The sequence below is a fragment of the Myotis lucifugus genome, unplaced genomic scaffold (assembly GCF_000147115.1).
Source record: "Myotis lucifugus unplaced genomic scaffold, Myoluc2.0 scaffold_127, whole genome shotgun sequence".
In the NCBI taxonomy this organism is placed as follows: Eukaryota; Metazoa; Chordata; class Mammalia; order Chiroptera; family Vespertilionidae; genus Myotis; species Myotis lucifugus.
In genome coordinates this window covers 646,905-655,630 of record NW_005871175.1, presented here as the reverse complement: position 1 = coordinate 655,630, position 8,726 = coordinate 646,905, and the positions used below count along the sequence as shown (strand labels likewise).

Genomic DNA, 8,726 nt, shown 5'->3' with positions numbered 1-8,726 from the left:
ACTGCTTTAAGACCAATCTTCAATAGCACACCTAAAACAAGCATGAATTTCACTTCAAAAAGCTGTGAAAAGTAATCTAGGTCTTACTGAAGTATCTTCCCAGAACTATCGTCTAACAGAGCAAAACCTGCTATGATGTTCTTGAGGCACCTTTCTTCTCAAGTCCCTGTCACCATGATGGCAATACCCCAAACATTCCTTTTTGTTTCTCTCAAGCTCTAGCTTGCCTCTCTCTTCCCCACTCCTCCTGTCCCATTTAGATCTGTTCTGAGAGGTGCTCCCTGCCTTTCCTTGTAGATCACTGGTACCCCATTCGGGACAACCAAGGACTAGAGGCTGAGCAGCTACATGTGGGCTCCTTAGGAGGCAGGGTGGAGGGCAAGGTGGAGAATGAACTTTGAAAGTCATTCCTATGATGTTACAAAATGCTTCACTTCTGCATGCAGTGGGCCCTCCCGGGTAGGGGTGCCTCAGAACGAACAGCTTTGGAATCTGCTTTCTCCCAGCAGATGGCAGCCTTCTCCAGCAGATGGCTTGGAGCGCGGCCCTGATCATCTCATTTGCTCGCTGGAGAAGGCAGCCTGAGCAATGTGGTTTACGTGCTATAGAATAAAATACAAACACTCAAAGAGCATAATAGAACACACAAAAGAAACATACAGGCCAATATCTCTGATGAACACAGGTGCAAAAATCCTAGCAAATCGAATATAGCAGTACATTAAAAAAATATTACATCACTACCAAGTGGAGTTCATTCCAGGGGCACAGGATCTTAGAGATTTTATGGATTTGACCCCAAGGGTAAGGTAAATAAAGGGAAAAATAAATAAATGGTACTATATCAAACTAAAAAGCTTCTGTACAGCAAAAGAAACTGCCAACGAAACAAAAAGGCAACAAACCAAACGGGAGAAGATATTTGCAAACAATAGCTCTATCAGGGGCTAATATCCAAAATATGTAAAGAACACATACAACTTAACACCAAGCAATCCAATTAAAAAGTTGACAGAGGACATACAAATGGCCAACAGATATATAAAAAGATGCTCAACTTCACTAGCTATTAGGGAAATGCAAATCAAAACTGCAATGAGATACCACCTCACACCTGTTAGAATGGCTGTTATCAACAAGACAGGTAATAACAAGTGTTGGAGAGGTTGTGGAGAAAAAGCAACTCTCATTCACTGCTTGTGGGGATGTAAACTGGTATAGCTACTACGGAAAACAGTATGGTGGTTACTCAAAAAATGAAGAATAGAGTTACCATATGATCAATAACCCCTCTTCTGGGTATCTACCTAAAAATTTTACTCCCAAAGATATATGCACCCCTATGTTCATTGCAGCACTATTCAAAACATGGCCAAAACAACCAAAATGTCCTTTGATAGAGGATTGGATAGAGAAGGTGTGGTACACATATACAATGGAAGACTACTCAGGTATAAGAAAAGATAAAATAGTGTCATTTGTGACAACATGGAAAGACCTTAAGAATATTATGCTGAGCGAAATCAGTCAGTCAGACAAAGCTAAGAACCATATGAAACTGAAACTCACAGGCACAGACAGTAGTACGGTGGTTACCAGAGGGGTAAGCAAAGGGTAAAGGGGGCCAAATATATGGTGATGGAAGATGACTTGACTTTGGGTAGTGGGCACACAATGCAATATACAGATCATGTATCATAGAAATGTACACTTGAAACCTACACAATCTTATTAACCGATGTCAACCCAATAAATTTAATTAAAAATAAAGAGGTCATCATAGAGCCATAATGTTCTGACTGTCTCTTAGAGGGATATGCTATCAATCATTGTGTTCAAAAAATTTTAGGGTGGCTTCTTCTTGTTGACCCACTAAATATTTAAGCTTCTCTAGTTATCTCAAACATATATTTTTTACAGTTAGAGCTTTTGAATTAGGCCTCAAACAAGAGCCATACATTGCATACATACATACATTGTCCCTTCTGTTATTCTTTATCACTAACCCTTACCTTCTCTTCCTTTTTAAAAGGCCATTCATTTGGTAGAAAAATTGGGTAAAATATCCCATATTCTGAATTTGATTTGTTCTTTGTGATGTCTTTATCTTGTTCATCTAGCTCTTATATATTTTTTCCATTTAATGTCCATATTTATTTAGAAGTAAGGTTGAATGTTTTCCATATGTCTATTGGCCAGTTTTATTTTTTCATTAATTACCTGTTAGTGTTCTTTGATTATTTTTTATTGAAAGTATCCATCATTCTCTTGTTGATTTGTAAGATCTTTCTACATATTTAAGCAGTATTTCTTTTTTTTCTTTTTTTGCATAAATCTTTATTGTTGAAAGTATTACATATGTCCCTCTCTTTTCCCCATTGCCCTCTCCCACCCCTTTTGCAGACTATATAGATTAAGAGGCTTGCTTAGATTCAAAGGGAATTTTTAAAATTAAATCTTTATTGTTCAGATTATTACAGTTGTTCCTCTTTTTTCCCCCCATAGCTCTCCTCCACCCACTTCCCACCCCGCCCTCTGCCCTTACCCCTCCCATTGTCCTCATCCATAGGTGTATGATTTTTGTCCAGTCTCTTCCTGCACCCCCACACCCCTTTCCCCCCAAGAATTGTCAGTCCACTCCCTTTCAATGCCCCTGGTTCTATTATATTCACCAGTTGACTCTGTTCATCAGATTTTTATTCACTTGATTTTTAGATTCACTTGTTGATAGATATGTATTTGCTGTTCATAATTTTTATCTTTACCTTTTTCTTCTTCCTCTTCTTAAAGAATACCTTTCAGCATTTCATATAATACTGGTTTGGTGGTGATGAACTCCTTTAGCTTTTCCTTATCTGTGAAGCTCTTTATCTGACTTTCAATTCTGAATGATAGCTTTGCTGGATAAAGTAATCTTGGTTGTAGGTTCTTGCTATTCATCACTTTGAATATTTCTTGCCACTCTCTTCTGGCCTGCATAGTTTCTGTTGAGAAATCAGCTGACAGTCGTATGGGTACTCCCTTGTAGGTAACTGACTGTCTTTCTCTTGCTGCTTTTAAGATTCTCTCTTTGTCTTTTGCTCTTGGCATTTTAATTATGATGTGTCTTGGTGTGGTCCTCTTTGGATTCCTTTTGTTTGGGGTTCTCTGCGCTTCCTGGACTTGTAAGTCTATTTCTTTCACCAGGTAGGGAAAGTTTCTGTCATTATTTCTTCAAATAGGTTTTCAATATCTTGCTCTCTCTCTCTTCTGGACGCCTATAATACGAATGTAGGTACGCTTGAAGTTGTCCCAGAGGCTCCTTACACTATCTTCATAATTTTGGATTCTTTTTTCTTTTTGTTTTTCTGGTTGGGTGTTTTTTTGCTTCTTCGTATTTCAAAACTTTGACTTGATTCTTGCGATCCTCTAGTCTGCTGTTCGAACTCTGTATAATATTCTTTATTTCAGTCAGTGTCTGCTAAATTTCTAGTTGGTCCTTTTTCATATCCTCGAGGGTTTCACTAGATTTCTTGAGAGACTCACTCAATTTATCGGCGGGTTCTAAAAAATTCTTGAAAAACCTTTTAAGGGGTGGTTTTAAACTCTATATCCTATAGTTTGCCTTCCTCCCATTTTCTGTCATTTGGGACCTGGGTTCTTTTGTCTCCGCATTTTTTATGCTTCCCTGTGTTGATAGAATGACTTTCTGTGCTAGGTGTCCTTCGCCGACTCCGTCCACACCTTTGGGGACCCTGGACCTGTTGGGGCTGGACCCCAACACACCCCCTTGTGGGCTTTGTGCACAGTCTTGTTGTAGTTAAGCCTTGATTGTTGTAGGTATCACTGGGAGGAATTGATCTCCAGGCCAATTGGCTGTGAGAATCAGCTGTGTCTGCAGTGGGAGAACTTCTGTGCTGAAGACACCCTTAGGGGCAAGACTTGCTTCAGTGGGGCTTTGGTGCTCAGTGAGTCTGCCCCCTGAGTGTGTCCCTTATGGATCTGAGGAGTTGTAATCTGGATGGTCCCACTCTGACCACTGGGTACACTTGCCGGGAGCTGACAGAGAAGAAACATCTGCACAGCATATGTTTCAAGGGACCTGGCGTATGTGGCATACTGTTCTTGATATGTTTGCTCCCCTTAGCGCTATGTGTTTTAACCAAGGTCACCTCTCCAAGAAAGGTTGTTTCCCCAGGTGGAGATCTTTCCCTGAGGTTAGGGAGGGGAAACAACCCCTTAATTAAGTGCCAGGCGGGTAGTTAAGCTACATAATCTTTACTCCCTGGAATGGAGATAAGAAACGCCCTAACCTTTGTAATAGAAATTGACAGGATTAAAATCGGCTGGTATAAATACAGATATAACAAGACAATAAACATCAGATCATCATCAGATCATCATCAGATCATCATCAGATCCTCATCAGATCCTGGTCAGTTCCTAACCAGAACTTGGCTGGAGTTCCTGGCTAGAGATCCTGGCTAGGCTGCTGATCAACTGAAGGCTGTCTCCGTGTCATTCCTTCTTTGCCGACTCCGTCCACACCTTTGGGGACCCCTGGACTTCAGATCCTCATCAGCTCCTCATCACATCATGATCAGATCCTAACCAGAACCTAGCCAGACTCCACCAGGGTGCTGCAGACCCCCCTATAGAGGATAAGTAGGGTAAGAAGGTGGATAGTACAGAACTTTTATTGAGAAGATGTGCCATACTGAGTCCAAGAAAGAAGACTCTGTATTGATCCTTAGATTGAGAAGATGTGCCATACTGAGTCCAAAGAAAGAAGACTCCGTATTGATCTTTTAACACATATGCTTGCTAGCAGAGGAGTTAAGGTTACTCCCAGTCAGACGGAACTGTTTATACAAGAAGTATGTCCATGCTTTTCTGAGGAAGGAAAGGTGCCGGAAAGGTAAATGTAGAGGCATGGGAGAAGGTAGGCCCAAGGAGCCTTATCCTTAACCCCACTGCAGCCTTTCCACCCCAGAAAAGTGCAGGATTGGAAAGCTCTCCCTGGGGTGATAGATCAGGACTCAGGTAATAGCGGAAAGCAGCAATCCTACTCTTAAAATGGATACAAGAGAGCATTTGGGGTTTTTCTTTTTAATGCCTGCTTTGGACTGAGTAAATGCATTACGTGTATCACCACAATGGACCCAGAGAAGCTCCTTTTCCCATCGTTCCAAAGACTTAGAGTTGCCTGATGACAGAAAAGTGGAAAAAAGAAGAAAAGGAAGGCTATGCAAGGGACTGAGGTGCCAACATAGGATCAGCTGAAGAAGTTAACAACTGAGGCCCAACAGATGGTAGAAAAGCAAGAAATGGAAGCTACTCTCTCAGCCAAGTCCGAGGACTCTGAGTAAATCAGCAAAAGAAACTTTCATTTAGCAGAAACTCACTTTTTTTGTCAAATGGAAAGACTTACTTACAGGAGCCTGAAAAGGGCCTGATGTACTTTTAACCTGGGGGAGAGGAGATGCTTGTATATTTCCACAGGATGCAGACTCACCTGTGTGGATTCCAGACCGTCTAATCCGACCTTATGTCACACCACACTCCGTCTCCTCCTCATCCTCCCCAGTATCATCCATATCGTCTGACCCAGAGGGCACAGCTGACTCCTCCCCGGACACCGACACCACCATCAAGCACGGCCCTGATGGACCCTTTTGATGCAGCCCTTCAACTCGCTGACGCTTCGGGAAGCCCGTCGCCAATGACGCTGCCCGCTAGCCAGATCAACAAGGACAACCAAACCACCAACTTGAGGACAGCTGAAATCCCTTGACTAAAGAGGCCAGCAACCTTCTACAGGAACAAGGCTCCGGTGTGCACTCCATCCACTATGTTTATAGCTATGCTCGCTATCATTGCTTGTCAGTCTTCCGAGTCTTAAACAACCCAATCCGAGAGGTGGCCGCTGATTTGCATGTGCTATCATTTAAAAAATAAAAAAGGGGGAATTGCCGGGAGCTGACAGAGAAGAAACATCTGCACAGCATATGTTTCAAGGGACCTGGCGTATGTGGCATACTGTTCTTGATATGTTTGCTCCCCTTAGCGCTATGTGTTTTAACCAAGGTCACCTCTCCAAGAAAGGTTGTTTCCCCAGGTGGAGATCTTTCCCTGAGGTTAGGGAGGGGAAACAACCCCTTAATTAAGTGCCAGGCGGGTAGTTAAGCTACATAATCTTTACTCCCTGGAATGGAGATAAGAAACGCCCTAACCTTTGTAATAGAAATTGACAGGATTAAAATCGGCTGGTATAAATACAGATATAACAAGACAATAAACATCAGATCATCATCAGATCATCATCAGATCCTCATCAGATCCTGGTCAGTTCCTAACCAGAACTTGGCTGGAGTTCCTGGCTAGAGATCCTGGCTAGGCTGCTGATCAACTGAAGGCTGTCTCCGTGTCATTCCTTCTTTGCCGACTCCGTCCACACCTTTGGGGACCCCTGGACTTCAGATCCTCATCAGCTCCTCATCACATCATGATCAGATCCTAACCAGAACCTAGCCAGAGAACATGGCAAAAGATCCTGGACAGAACCTGGCTACAGAACTTCACTGGAGAACCTAGACAGAACATGGCAAAAGAACCTGGATAGAACCTGGCTAAAGAACCTGGTGACTGAACCTGGCTGGAGAACCTGGAGAACCTAGCGAGAGAACATGGCACCAGAACTTGGTTGGAGATCCTGACCAGAACTTCGCTGGAGATCCTGGAGGGAGAACCTCGCTATGCTGATGAACTGAACCCAGTTTCCATGTCATTCATTCTTCGCCGACTCCGTCCACACCTTTGGGGACCCTGGACCTGTTGGGGCTGGACCCCAACACACCCCCTTGTGGGCTTTGTGCACAGTCTTGTTGTAGTTAAGCCTTGATTGTTGTAGGTATCACTGGGAGGAATTGATCTCCAGGCCAATTGGCTGTGAGAATCAGCTGTGTCTGCAGTGGGAGAACTTCTGTGCTGAAGACACCCTTAGGGGCAAGACTTGCTTCAGTGGGGCTTTGGTGCTCAGTGAGTCTGCCCCCTGAGTGTGTCCCTTATGGATCTGAGGAGTTGTAATCTGGATGGTCCCACTCTGACCACTGGGTACACTGGCTCTTGGTTCTAAGGAGGTGCTAATTTAGCCTCTGCCTGAGGCTACCCAGCAGGAGCTTCGAAGAGATCTGCAGATTCCCCTTCCTTTTTGGGGGTTTTGAGGTACCCAGATGAGGCCCAGCTGTGAAGCAATGCAAGCTGCTGTGGGGCCTTGGGCCTTCTCTTGGAAGTTCTGGGTCTGTCTGGCCCAGCTGCAGTTTGTTAGGTAATTTTCAGATTGCAAAGGGCCAGGGCATTCATATGCAAAAGCCTCTGCTGCAGCCTGGGTGGGGCGGGGTCTCAGGGAATCAACAGGGTGGAGCAAGCAGCTATGGCTGCTCCCCAGTCCTACCCTAAGAGGCCCCGCGTCTCAGTGTCCCAGTAATTGCTGCAAGCACCTCTGAGGGAAAGCTGCCAACAAGTTCCGAGTTCTGCCTGCTGCCAGACAGTCCAGTTTCTCCCCATATGAGTCCTGGGTCCCCAGAGACTTCCCGGAACTGGAGTTCAGAGCAGTCAGGAGCTTGTGACTCCTTCCCGATTCAAAAAGACAGCTGCGTCCTCAGGTGCCCGCCCCTTTCAGAGTGCTCGAGCCTCCGTACCTCTGCACTTTACTTCCGCACCTCCTCTGAGTCTCAGTGTGCTGTTCTCTTTCCTTCTAGTTGTAGAATTTCTACTCAGCCAGCCTTCCTTTAGTTCTGGATGATGTCCGTTTTGTCTTTTCGTTGTATTTTTGAAGTAGTTGTGGGGGGCAGCAATTTCCGGTGTTTACCTATGCCGCCATCTTGGTTTCTCTCCAAAGGGAATTTTTTTGAGCAAGAATTTTTCAGAGGTGGCGCTGTGCCTCTTGCCTCACCACTTGAGGCACATGATGTCTCCCATTTGTGTTGGTTCTAAGGTTGATGAGTAGGCTCAAGCGAGGTTGACTTGATCCCTCTATTATGAAGTTCCTCATTCACCTTTCATTGAATGGTTTTAGCAACCAGTCTCATTCCTTACCTAAATTCCACTATCGGGGGTAAGATAAGGCCCCTTTAGAACCTAAGTTTGATGCTGTCACTTATGTTACAAGTCATCAGGACTCATTCATGTAATAATAAGTACTTAAAAAATTCATGCTGTAAGTGTACTTTTATCTTCACAATACAATCACTATATTTTTTGTTTCTATTTTGCTTTTAAAAATGATGTTCAGCCCTGGCCAGTGTTCTCAGTGTTTAGAGCGTTGGCCCAAGGGTTGTGAGTTTGACTCTCAGTCAAGGGCATGTACCTGGGTTGCAGGTTCGTTTCTGGTCTCACATCATTGTTTCTCTCTCTCTCCCTCCTTTCCACTCTAAAATCAATGGAAAAATATTCTCAGGTGAGGATTAACAACAACAAAAAAAGATCAAAGTTTTTTAGAGCCACATCCAGTATTTAGGATACTTAGGATTATAAAATAACCAATAGCCTGGTACACAAATTCATGCACATTGAAAGGAAATTAATTAGAAGAAATATTTTAATATTGTTATTCGCCCTTTCTCTATAATAGAAGTGTCAGTCAAATTCACGATAGAAAATGACAGATTGAAACATATGCATGCGATTGGCACCAGCGAGAGCTTTATATGTATCGTGCATGCGCAAGTCAACTTAGTCATGTGTGT

General features: G+C 43.5%; 1 protein-coding gene across 1 annotated transcript in view; it reads left to right on the top strand.

Annotated features, from left to right (window-relative positions):
• Positions 1-8,726, top strand: part of THEGL (theg spermatid protein like) — a 48,211-nt gene that overhangs the window by 6,829 nt on the left and 32,656 nt on the right. The gene's annotated exons all lie outside the window — the stretch shown is intronic.